This window comes from Vulpes lagopus, chromosome 3, assembly GCF_018345385.1.
Source record: "Vulpes lagopus strain Blue_001 chromosome 3, ASM1834538v1, whole genome shotgun sequence".
Lineage (NCBI taxonomy): Eukaryota > Metazoa > Chordata > Mammalia > Carnivora > Canidae > Vulpes > Vulpes lagopus.
The window spans coordinates 65,140,465-65,153,899 of record NC_054826.1 but is presented as its reverse complement, the minus strand read 5'-3'; the positions used below and the strand labels follow the sequence as shown (position 1 = coordinate 65,153,899).

General features: G+C 38.2%; 1 pseudogene; it reads right to left on the bottom strand.

Annotated features, from left to right (window-relative positions):
* Window positions 1-12,550: 12,550 nt before the first annotated feature.
* Window positions 12,551-13,089, bottom strand: LOC121488353 (annotated as a pseudogene).
* Between the last annotated feature and the right edge of the window lie 346 nt (window positions 13,090-13,435).

The window sequence follows — 13,435 nt, the reverse complement described above, 5'->3', positions numbered from 1 at the left end:
TCCCTGGGTGGTGCAGCAGTTTGGCGCCTGCCTTTGGCCCAGGGCGCGATCCTGGAGACCCGGGATCGAATCCCACATCAGGCTCCCGGTGCATGGAGCCTGCTTCTCCCTCTGCCTGTGTCTCTGCCTCTCTCTCTCTGTGTGTGTGTGTGTGACTACCATAAATAAATAAAAAATTAAAAAAATATTTTTAAAAAAAGAGCTAAAAACAAGTGGAAAAGTAGAATATGAATTATGAATGGCTTTTATCATAAAATTCACAAATAGTTTTAGAAGGAGAGCTCTGCTGTACATAATTACACCATCCCCTAACTACAGAATAGCACCTAACATAGTGGATAAATATAATTTCTAAGACCAGAAACATAGGAGAAATCCTGATTGCTCATTAAGACCCTAAAACTAGGGACCCCTGAGTTAGTCAGTGGTTGAGTATCTGCCTTTGGTTGGGTCGTGATCCTGGGGTACTGGGATTGAGTCCCACATTGGGCTCACTGTGGGGAGCCTGCTTGTCCCTCTGCCTGTATCTCTACCTCTCTCTCTCTCTGTGTGTCTCTTATGAATGAATAAATCACATCTTTAAAAAAAAAAAAAAACCTAAAACTAACTTACCTGTAAATTTGCATTAATACTGGTTTTTTTTGTTGTTGTTGTTGTTTTTATTCATGAGAGACACACATACAGAGAAAGAGGCAGAGACACAGGCAGAGGGAGAAGCAGGCTCTGTGCAGGGAGCCCGACACGGGACTCAATCCCGGGACTCCAGGATCATGCCTTGGGCTGAAGGCAGGCGCTAAACCGCTGAGCCACCCAGGGATCCCCAATACTAGTTTTTAAATTAAAGTATGTAATCTAATTGTAAGCCACCTAGTAAGTATACAGTTTTTCAAAAATTTATCTATACTTGCTATAAACAGCTGTAAGTTTAATCTCATGGGCAAAATTCTTCTGTAAATGTATCAATTTGAATCTGTGGAGAAAGAGACACCAAGATTGGATGTCCAAGGGATTTATTGGAGGGAGTGCTTACAAAAGAGAAAGGACAAAAGAGTAGGAGTAGACAGGGAGAGTGATAGAGGTCTAACACCTGTGACAGGTAAGAGGCAAGGGAGGATTGAGTGGGAAGAGCCTCAGACTGTAGAGCAGTTCTGAGAAAATCTTACCCAGGCCAATGAGAAGTTCCTGAGCTACAATTGCCAATTATAGGAATCCTGCTTTGTGTAGCAATAGATTGGTCTTCTACCCTGCTTTGCTCAGTCATTGACTGGTAGAAGCTTAGGGGAAGCAAGACCAGGCATGAATGCATTAGAGCCCAAAGTGTGCCCACTGTCAGTCAGTATGCTCCAGCAGTATCTCTAAAAGGGAAATCTGAGTGGAGAACCCCCATGACTACCACAGTCCACTTCCTGTTCTGTACTGATCCATCTCCCCACAGATTTGCCATGGTTCCTGTAGACTTCTTTTCCAAAGGAGAGGATTAGAAGAGGAAGATTAGTGGGATGAGCTATGGTCTTCCCATCCCTACAGTTAGGCTCAGGCCACAACTGGTATTCATCATTTCCCTCCATCACTATCCATTCCACGCTTCTCTCACCCTCAGCTGTTAGCTCCACGGATCATTGACATGATTAGGTAAGTCTAACATATTCAATGGAGTATATGTCTAATTTTAGGAACATACATTCTGATAATATATTCATGAGTGGACAATGTGAAAAGTTCCTTCAAGAACTAGCCAAACATGGGATCCCTGGGTGGCGCAGTGGTTTAGTGCCTGCCTTTGACCCAGGGCGTGATCCTGGAGACCCGGGATCGAGTCCCACGTCGGGCTCCCGGTGCATGGAGCCTGCTTCTCTCTCTGCCTCTCTCTCTCTCTCTATCATAAAAAAAAAAAAAAAGAAAAACTAGCCAAACAACAGGGGCAGCTGAATAGCTCAGTCAGTTAAGCGTCTGCATTTAGCTCAGGTAATGATCCCAGAGTCCTGGGATTGAGCCCTGAGTCTGGCTCCCAGCTGGGGCCTGCTTCTCCCTCTCCCTCTGCCTGTCACTCTCCCTGCTTGTGCTCTCTCTTTCTCTCTGTCAAATAAATAAATAAAATCTAAGAAAAAAAAAAAAGAATTGGGCAACAACCCCTTATATGTCTGTTTAAAATTTTGGATCATGTTCAAAAAAATTTTTTTAAATAAAATTTTGGGCCCTCTTAATTTCTAAACAATTGTGGTATTGATATTTGTGAACAAATAGTGAATCATGGAGAATATTTTGTTGATTAGAACCCAACAGGCCAGTGTTTTATTGGAAACAGTTTTGTCTGATTAATAGGTATTTATTTTTTTTCTCTATGCTGCTAATATGTAATTCTTTTAAATTAGAAAATTAAATTTGGGGCACCTGGATGGCTCAGTTTGTTAAGTATCCAACTCTTGATTTCGGCTCAAGTCATGATCTCAGGGTTGTAAGATTGGGCTCCATGCTGTGCATGGAATCTGTTTAAGATTCTCTCTCCCTATCCCTCTACCCCTCTCCTACCTCTCCCTCTCTAAAAAAAAAAAAAGAAAAAGAAAATTAAGTTTGCCCTACATAAGTAGATTGTATTTGGGAGAAGGGAAATAACTAACCGTGCCATACTTTTGTAGGAGTCACATCCTTTTGTATTTTCATTGCTAATTCTCTTTAATAGGTCTATGTATTAAAATTATTGAATTCCCTCAGGCCACTTTCTTTAACTCTCTGAGTCTCAGTTCCTCAACTATAAACTATGTTATCTGTTATTATAACATGCAAATTAATTAGGAATATTATTTATTATAACAAAGTTTAAAAAAACCTATGAGGACTAATTGTTAATGCCAGTTAAGTGCCTGAAATTTTTTGGCTCAAAACAAATAAGCTATAATAGTTTTATTTTTAAATATTTTAATTACCCTTTCAACATGTTTTTGTGCAGTCTGCATAAGTGGCAGAAATTAACTTACAGGAAGATAAAAGCCACATCTTTTATTTAGCAATATAAAATATTTTCTTCAGGCATGTGGGTGGTTTAGTCAGTTACGTATCTGCCTTCGGAGCAGGTCATGATCAAGCCCAGCATGGGGTTCCCCCCACTCATCAGCGAGTCTGCTTGAGATCCTCTCTCTCCCTCTGCCCTTCCCCCTGCTTATGTTCTTTCTCCCTCTCTCTAAAATAAATAGAGTTAAAATGAATGAATGAGTAAATAAATTACATAAAAAAATGGAAGAGGAGGAACTGTAATAGACTAAAGATTTAAGAGATGTGTCAACCAAATACAATGTGTTGCCTTGTTTGAATCCTGATTTGAAGAAACAGACTGAAAGATTTGAGAAAATTTGAACATGGATGAGAGATAAATAATATTAAGGAATTATTAATTTGTTAGGTATGATAATGGCATTGTGGCTATATGTGTTTCATTTTTGTTTTGTTTTATTTTTAGTCTTTATCTGTTAAAGAGATGAGATCTGAAATATATCAGTTTAATGTGAAAAAATGGGAAATTTTCATATTTTTTCCATACAGAAAAAAGATAAAATTAGATCCCTACCTCACAGCATACACAAAAATAAATTCCCAACTGTGTTAAAGACCTTAAAGTTAACATCTTAATCCTGTAAAATTATTATAAGCTGCATAAAAACCCAAGCCATTTCTATGTAGATACCCTAGAGAAAACTGAGTACATATGCACCAAAGCATTTTTCATTATAGCAAAAATTGAGGATATCTGGGTGGTTCCGTACTTGATCGTCTGCCCTTGGCTCAGGGTGTGATCCCAGGATTCAGCATTGAGTCCCCCACTGGCCTCCTTGAGGGGAGCCTGCTTCTCCCTCTACCTGTGTCTCTGCCTCTCTCTCTCTCTCTCTCTCTCTCTTTCTCTGTGTCTCTCATGAATAAATAGATAAAATATTTTTAAAAGAATTGGAAATAACTAAATCCAGAAGTAGAAGAATATAACCTGTATAATTTATTCATACTATGGAAATCTATATAGCACCAAATGTAACAACATAGATAAATCTATAAAATATGTGTTAAAAATTTTCAAAAGGTGATATAAATTATTATGCCAGTTACATAAGTTTAAAAACACAAATAATACTAGGTTGTTGACAGATATATATAAAGTAAAAGTATAAAAAACAAACATGCATACTGTAACTGAACCAAGATGAGTTCACTCCTTGGTAAGTCAGAAACTGCACCAGGTTGAGCTATCATACAAAGAAAACTTTTATTTGCAGCAAATATGAAGCTGTGACTCCTGAAGAAAGTGTCAATGGGTAACTTTTTTTTTAAGGTTTTATTTATTTATTCATGAAAGACATAGAGAGAGAGATAGAGACATAGGCAGAGAGAGAAACAGGCTCCCCATAAGGAGCCTAATGCAGGACTCAATCCCAGGACCCCGGAATAACGAACCCAGGCAGGTGTTCAACCACTGTGCCCCGTGAATGCGTAACTTTTGTTTAGGATTAGGATTAATATTTAAATAAGGAAGCCTTGTCCTGATAGGCATAAAGTCATGCATGCACCTTAAGGTAACATGCCTATACATACCTTGCATGTTTTGTAAATGAGGCTGATGCTCCTCCTTGGGTGGAGAGTTTAGTAACATAATGAGGTAAAGGCAATTGCCAGTCATTCCAGGGGTCACTCCATCATCCATCTCCCCAGGCGTGAGTCAGGGGTTTAGCTCAACCAGTCTGGGTGTTCTGTGTCAACTGGAGGTCATGTCAGGGCGGTCGCCATCACCTGATGGTTGGCTTCAGGTTTCATTTGCCTGAGTTGCGAGGTAAGCCGGAAAGAGGAGCTTAAGGAAAAATTTAAGAGAAAGGTTAGTGAGTATATGCTTGGGGCTGATACAAAGGTAGTACTTAAAACTTATCCAGAGCTTTTTGTTTATTTGAAAAAAACTGAAGCAAATAAAGTAAAATCTGCATAGTGAATATATGGGTGTCTATTGTATCATTTTCTATATGTGTGATATATTTCATAATGTAGAAAAAGTAACAAGAAATGCCTGAAATAAAAATGAAAAATGAACACAAACTTGAATATTTTGCCATAAATACTTAGTAAGATGACTCTGAGATATGATCCAGAATAATAAAGGGTCTAGAATAATTCTTATGGAATGGGGCTTCCCATCTCCACCCCCATCTTTTCCAGGATAGCATCTCAATTCAAATGACTTCGGATTCATGGGGATGGGCCCAATATTGGTATCATCATATATCATTATGCATTCCTCTCAATTCAGTAGAATCACCAATTGCTCACCATGTACAAAATGCTGTGCTAGGGTTCCAACCTCTTCAAAACTTAATTTCTTTCTAAGCTAAATAATATTAACAAGTATTAACTAGAAGGTGACCTAAATGCGTGTCAATCTCACTCAACAAATAGATGCACAAGAAAGGATAAGCTAGGGATCCCTGGGTGGCGCAGCGGTTTGGCGCTTATCTTTGGCCCAGGGCGCGATCCTGGAGACCCGGGATCGAATCCCACATCAGGCTCCCGGTGCATGGAGCCTGCTTCTCCCTCTGCCTATGTCTCTGCCTCTCTCTCTCTCTCTGTGACTATCATAAATAAATAAAAATTAAAAAAAAATTTTTTTTTAAAAATAATAAAAAAAAAGAAAGGATAAGCTAATTTTTCTTTTTAAATAAGGTCATAGCCCAATTCTGAAAGCTAGTAGGAAATTGAGACTCATTGTCTTTAGGTGCCCCTCCCATAGGACCTCAGTAGCTACCTTGATAAGGCACCCTTTATTGACAGCCTTCCTTTTCCTATCTTATTTCTCCACTTCCCTGCCCTTCCAAATAAACTACTTGGATTTGAATCTTCTTAGGCATACTTATAGGGATGCAGTAGGGCATCCTTACCTCAGCACGACCTCTTTGTTCATAAACATAAAAGTGGTTTAATAATGATGGGCTAAAACTACTGTACTTTGTAGCATAGTAAACTTAACTTCATTCTGCATAGTTGTTTACTCTAAAATGAGACTGATTTCACTTCCTTTACCAGTAATTAATTGTACTGAAATTTTGTTGTCATGTTTTCAAGAATATACACAGTGTAAATACTTATAAGTACACATAACAACAAGATGTTACAGTAATGACTTGTGAGTCAGAGGTAGTCATGGAACCATGATACACTTTATAGGTGTGTTCTACTTTCCTGGGCTTGAACTTCCATCCAGATGCTTGGGAAATCTATTTATTAGACAGGATGCTAGTCAGATTAAATCAGAAGGAAGTTTCATAAAAATAAAAGAAATAACAAACATTAGGTTCTCTGGGGACCTTCTATTTTAGAGGGTTCTCCTTCCAATTCAACAAGTGATGTGGCTCCTCCTCATCACCCTGTTTTATTTTTCCAGCCAGGTTTCTCAATTTAAAGGATTTTGAATTCATATGGATGGGCTCAGTATTAGTTATATTAGATATATTAATTAAATTTTTAAAAAATATTTTATTTATTTTTTCATGAGAGACACACACACACAGAGGCAGAGACATAGGCAGAGAGAGAAGCAGGCTGCATGCAGGTAGCCTGATGCGGGACTCAATTCGGGAACCCCAGGATCACGCCTAGGGTGGAAGGCAGATGCTCAACCTCTGAGCCACCCAGGCGTCCCTAGATATGTTAATTATATTAGATATATTGATATATATCATTATACCTTCTCTCAATTCAATAGAAAATTACTGAATGTTAACTATATATAAAATATTGTGGGGCACCCGGATGGTTCAGTGGTTGAGCATCTGTCTTTGGCTCAGGGTATGATCCCAGGGTCCAGGATCAAGTCCCACATCAGGCTCCCCACGAGGAGCCTTCCTCTCCCTCTGCTTATGTATGTCTCTGCCACTCTCTGTGTCTCTCATGAATAAAGAAATAAAATCCTTTAAAAAAATATTGTGCTAGGATTCCAGCCTCTTCAAAACTTAATTTCTTTTTAAGCTAAAGCATTTATTTATTTATTTATTTATTTATTTATTTATTTATTTATTTTTATTCATTTATTTTGATTTTATTTCTTTATTCATGAGAGACACGCAGAGAGAAGCAGAGGGAAAAGAAGGCTCCTCAAAGGAAGACTGTTCCAGGACTCAATCCCAGGACCATGGGATTATGACCTGAGCCAAAGGCAGCACTCAACCACTGAGCCACCCAGATGCCCCCTAAACTAGAGCATTTAATAAGCAATGTTAACTATATGCAGGTAGGGACTCTTATTCTTGAATGGTCTTATCTCCATTAGGGCAATAAGTATTTCTCTTCCAAGTGACTATTACTACTTGACCAAAGGCTGGCAAATCACCTCCTGTTGTCTCCCTGCTTTCTACCTTAATTGTGTAGGTAGAAAGACTCTACTTATTTTAGTTTCTCAGTGAGGAGTAATGAACACAACTCCACAGCCTAGGTAAGGGTTTCTTCTCAGTAGCAATTAAAGTACAGTCATATCCCTGGGAAACCGCTTTTCTGTCTCCTGAATCAGTTTAGGGATGGAGTATTGGAGCTCAAAATAATTGTTCTAGCTAAGTGGTATTTTTAAAATAGTACTATGCCATGTTTTAATTTTTTTAATTATACAAGTAATGTATGCACAAGACTAAACATTTTTAATTGGTATTGCAAGGTATAAAATAAAAATAAAGATATTTCCATCTCTTGACTTTTCAACTACCAACATCTATTGATTGCTAATTATGAAAGATAACAAAATTTAGCACTCTTAAATTGCTTCTCACTTTATCTACTCTTCCCTTCAGTTTTTGTTGTTTTCTTCTAGTAATTATTTTTAGAATCTTAAATATATGCTTAGGTCTTTCTTTCTTCATCTATCAATTGTGGTTTGCTAAATTTTAAATTTCACCAGTCTAAAGTATTGTAGGATTGTTACCAACTATAGAACAAGACAGGTGCGCTATCTAGTGCATTTAAAACACAGCCAATAATTCTCAGGGTGGCTGGGTGGCTCAGTTGGTTAAGCATTGTGCTCTTGACTTCAGATCATAATCTCAGGATTGTGGAACCGAGCTGAGCCCCGTGTAGGGCTCCGTGTTCACCGCCAAGTCTGCTTGTCACTTTCCCTCCCCTTCTGCCCCTCCCCTTGCTCACATGTGTGTGCACACTCGTGCTTTCTCTCATTAATTAATTAATTAATTAATTACAGCCAATAGTTCTTATAGTTAATAATTGTTAGCATTCTTTAATTAATAGAACATTTAATATCAAACTAATCAAAAATCTTAACATTAGGGATCCCTGGGTGGCGCAGCGGTTTGGCGCCTGCCTTTGGCCCAGGGCGCGATCCTGGAGACCCGGGATCGAATCCCACGTCGGGCTCCCGGTGCATGGAGCCTGCTTCTCCCTCTGCCTGTGTCTCTGCCTCTCTCTCTCTATCTCTCTGTGACTATCATAAATAAATAAAAATTTAAAAAAAAAAAGAAGTTCTTTTAAAAAAAAAATCTTAACATTAGGTTTATAACTTTCTAAATTTTTTTTAAGTATTTTTTTTTAATTTATTTATGATAGTCACAGAGAGAGAGAGAAGCAGAGACACAGGCAGAGGGAGAAGCAGGCTCCACGCACTGGGAGCCCGATGTGGGATTCGATCCCGGGTCTCCAGGATCGCGCCCTGGGCCAAAGGCAGGCGCCAAACCGCTGCACCACCCAGGGATCCCTATAACTTTCTAAATTTTAAGAGAAGTTAATACAGTACAAGCTCAGACTATGTTTTAAACTCAGACTATGTTAAAGCTCAGACTATGAAATATGAAATCTCATTTTCTGTATCTTTAAGAATTCACTTCTATTAGAGGAGCTAGAATTATTGTAATCCAGCTCGATTTTGAGTCCCTCTTTATCATAAATAGTTTTTATTATATTTTCAAAATAAGAAGTTACAGTAATAGCATCAACAACTTTAATTATGAAGAGTACGCAGTCCAGCTTGTCCCATGTCAGGGTGGCATTTGCTGAGCTCTTTGTCATATGCTAACCATAAAAAGTACCAATTTAGATCCTATGAGACAACGTCTAATTTTAGATCAAGCAATAGAAATACAAAGTGATTGTACAAGAAGGGTTCCCAATCATGTCATGTTCTTTTAGCTAAAGGACCAAAAAAAAAAAAACAAAAACAAAAACAAAAAAAACCCCTCTTTTATGCGAGTTAGGGAAGCAAGATTTGACCTAATGATAATTAAAACCCCGAACTTTCTAAATAGACAAAATTGTACAATGGATATATTATGTGCTGCAAATTATTACATTTTTGCAATAAGTCAAAAAAATGTCAGAGTGCCTAGGTAGCTCAGTCATTTGGGCATCCAGCTCTTGATTGTGGCCAGGTCATGATCTCCAGGTCATGAGATCAAGCTCCACATAGAGTTCCATGCTCAGTGGAGAGTCTGAGATTCTGCCCCTTTCCTTCTTCCTTCTCCCTCTTCCACTCTCCCTCCCCAGCTGCCCTTCTCCCTGTGCTCTCTTTCTCTAAAATAAATAAATAAAATCTTTTTTAAGAAAGTCCTCAGTAAGATCAGATAAAAGGAGATAAGAAAAAGAGGATATGATTAATCCTTAGGCAATATTTAGCATACTGATTAAATTAGAAACAAGATTCTAGAAAGAAAATACTTTTAACTAGTATGAATACTTAAACAGTAACTTTAAGTTCTTATTTTGCTCAGAATTGTATTTAGAAGGAAGTCCTAATACCATATCCTGAAAACTTTAGATCTTGTGTGGTTCTCTATAAAAACATATATTGCAATATAAGCATCAACATGCCATCAACTGTTAGTTTTCTAAAAATAAAGTTCGATCTTATCCTGCAAAGATTTTATATAGTAGTATTAACTGGAGGCTAAAGAATCCACCCAAATCCTGTCGAGAATGTTTGTAGGCAGTATCCCAAGGTAAAGGCACTCTGAGCTGACATTTAAAGAACTACTTTATTATCTCAGCTAGTTTTAACCTCTCTGAGCCTTGGTAACCTCATCTGATAATAGGGATAACATGTGTTATCCCTACTTCCCTGGGAAATTTTGAGGATCAGGATGAGATAATGTATCTGAAAATCTATAAAATACTGCACAAGTATTTTATTACCTCAATAAATATTCATGGAGAACCTGATATAAGAATTGTATATTAAGTAATATGAAAGCAGAAGAAAGGAAATGGATCTTGCCCTCAAGAAGAAAGAGACACCCTGCAACAAAAATAACAAACAGCTAGGAGGAAAGAGAAGGAGAGGGGTAGTAGAGGAAGAGGGATAGGAGGAAATGGAGGAAGAAGGAGGAAGAAACATTGACCAACATATTTTATCTTTTTGCTCAGAGCTGTAATACTTGATTGTGTCTTTTGGCCTTTGATATAGAAGTCCACAAAGAGGACCTAACTTTTTAATTTTCTTGCCTGCAGTTTCATAGTAATCAAAGTTAATATTTAAACAGAGCTAAATATATAAATTATCTCATTTAATCCTCACAAAACCCTTCAAGTATTATCAATCTTCTTTTACAGATGAGGGAATCAAAGCTCAGCAAGATTAAAGTTATTGGACCCAAGTCCCATACCCAATGAATGACCAACCAAGATCACTGCTCCAGGTCTAATGCTTTGAATTTCCATTTACTAAAGCAATTGCTTCTGACATCTCTTGGCCTTCCAGAAAAATATTATTCCTATTTTCTACCTTAAAATGAACAGTTGTATAATAACCAAAACTACCTTGAAAAAGAAGAACAAAACTGGATGCATTAAACCCCCTGATTTCAAACTATACTACAAAGCTATAGTAATCAAAACAATATGGTATTGGCATAAAAACAGACACATAGCTCAATGGAGTAGAATAGAGGACTCAGAAATAAACCAAGACATACATGGTCAATTAATTTATGACAAAGGAGCCAAGAATACACACTGGGGAAAGGACAGTCTCTTCAATAAATGGTGTTGGAGCGGTGCCTGGGTGGCTCAGTTGGTTAAGCATCTGCCTTCAGCTCTGGTCATGATCCCGGAGTCCTGGGATTGAGTCTACATCAGGTTTCCCTGCACAGCAGGTAGTCTGCTTCTCTCTTTTCCCTCACTCCTCCCCATGTTCATGCTCTCTCTCTCTCTCTCACGCTTATTCTCCCTCACAAATAAATAAATAAAATCTTTTAAAAAATGTTTTTGGAAAAACTGGACCACTATCTCATACTATACACAAAAAGTAATGCAAAATAGATTAAAGACTTAAATATATAACCAAAACCCTTGGGATACTTGGGTGGTTTAACAGTTGAGCATCTGCCTTTGGCTCATGGCCTAATCCCAGGGTCGGGAGATCGAATCCCACATTGGGCTCCCTGCGAGCGGCCTGCTTCTCCCTCTGACTATGTCTCTGCCTCTCTCTGTGTGTGTCTCTCATGAATTTAAAAAAAAAAAAACTCTAAAACTCCTAGAAGAAAACATAAGCAGTGAGCTCCTTGACGTCAGTCTTGGAAATGATTTTTTGGATTTGGCACAAAAGCAAAGGCAACAAAAGCAAAAACAAACAAGTGGGATGACCACTAAAATGTTTCTGTGCAGCAAAGGAAATTATCAACAAAATGAAAAGACAACCTACTGAATGAGAGGAAATACTTGCAAATTGTGTATCTAGTAAGGAATTACAATCTAAAAAAAAAAAAAGGAATTACAATCTAAAGTATAGAAGAACTCATAAAGCTCAATAGCAAAAAAAAAATCTTATTAAAAAATGTGCAGAGGATCTGAATAGATATTTTTCCAAAGAAGATATTCAAATGGCCAATGGGTACATAAAAAAGTGCTCAACATCACTCATCATCAGGAAAATACAAATCAAAACCACAATGAGCTATCACCTCACACCTATTAGAATGGCTATTATCAAAAAGACAAATAACTAGTGTTGGTGAGGATGTGGAGAAAAGGGAACTCTCATGCACTGTTGGTGTGAATGTAAATTGGTGCAGCCAATTATGGAAAACAGTTTGGTGGTTCCTCAAAAAATTAAAAATAGAATTACCATATGATCCAGCACTTCTACATCTGGGTATTTTCTAAAGAAAACAAAAATACTAACTCAAAAAAATAGATGCACCTTCACTTTTATCACAGCATTATTTCAAATAGCCAAGACATGGAAACAACCTAAGTATCCATTAATGGAAGAATGGATAAAGAAGATGTGGTATGGAATATTACTCAGTCATAAAAAGGAATGAAATCTTGCCTTTTGTGACAACATAGATCCTGAGGGCATTATACTAAATGAAATAAATCTGACATAGAAAAACAAATACCCTATGATCTCACATAGATGTAGAATTTTTATTTTATTTTATTATTATTTTTTTTTGCAAAAACCCTTATTGTTTCCATTTGGTCCACAGCTTGGGAGAGGGCTCCAGGATGGTTAGAAGCTGCCTAGTGGCTGCAAACCCTGGCACCAGGGGGATGCCAGAGGGGCCTCTCGAAGGCTGCTGGGCTCCAGAGGCTACTAATCCTCCTTGAGAGTGAGCCTTTCAAAGAGATACTTGCCCAGCCCAGCCTAGAGGCCAGCCTGAGAAGGTTAGTCAGGTGGTCACTCATCGTTTTGGTGAGTTTCACCTCCTCATCTAGGAAGTGGTTCTCCAAAAAGTCACAGAGATGGGAGGTCAGCAAGGACAGAACCCAGGGCATACAGTTCCAAAAGGGCCTGGTTCAGGCTCTTTTCCAGAACCCAGGCAGTTCAGGGTTTTCTTGGGATGGCTGCTGCACATCTTGGAGGAGGATGTGGCCAATATGCTAGTTTTGAAGCTTCAAGGGACATTCAGCACCCTTGTGCTTCTCTTTAGCCAACTTGTAGAAAAACTGGCCCAAAAAAAAAAAAAAAAAAAGAAAGAAAAACTGGCCCACATCCTCCAGAGCCACATCATCATAGTCAAAATGAAAGCCCAGAGAGAGGTAGGTGTTGGAGGCCTGCAGATGCATGTTGACCAGGCACTTGACAGTGGCCTCCATCTTGGTAGAATAATTCTGATGAATCTGGGAGCTCATGGTTGATTGGCAATAAGGAGCTAAACTCAAAATAGGGTGTCCAGGAAGCACAGGATGGCCAAGAAAATGGCTCCAAAAGTTGCCACTGGAAAAAAGGTTAGAGGGTTGTCAGAGATTGATAGAAGGGGTATCCCTGTCTGTTCTGTCCAAACACTATTGAAACAAGAGACAGATCTGTAGGACTGCACTGCCTCACTTTATGTAGAATCTTAAAAAAACATAATAATAAAAATTTCATAGATTGTAGGTTGCCAGAAGGGGGTGAAGGGTGAATAAAATGGGCAAAAAGAGTCAAAGATACAAAGTACTGTTATAAAATAAGTAAGTCATGAGGTTATAAAGTACA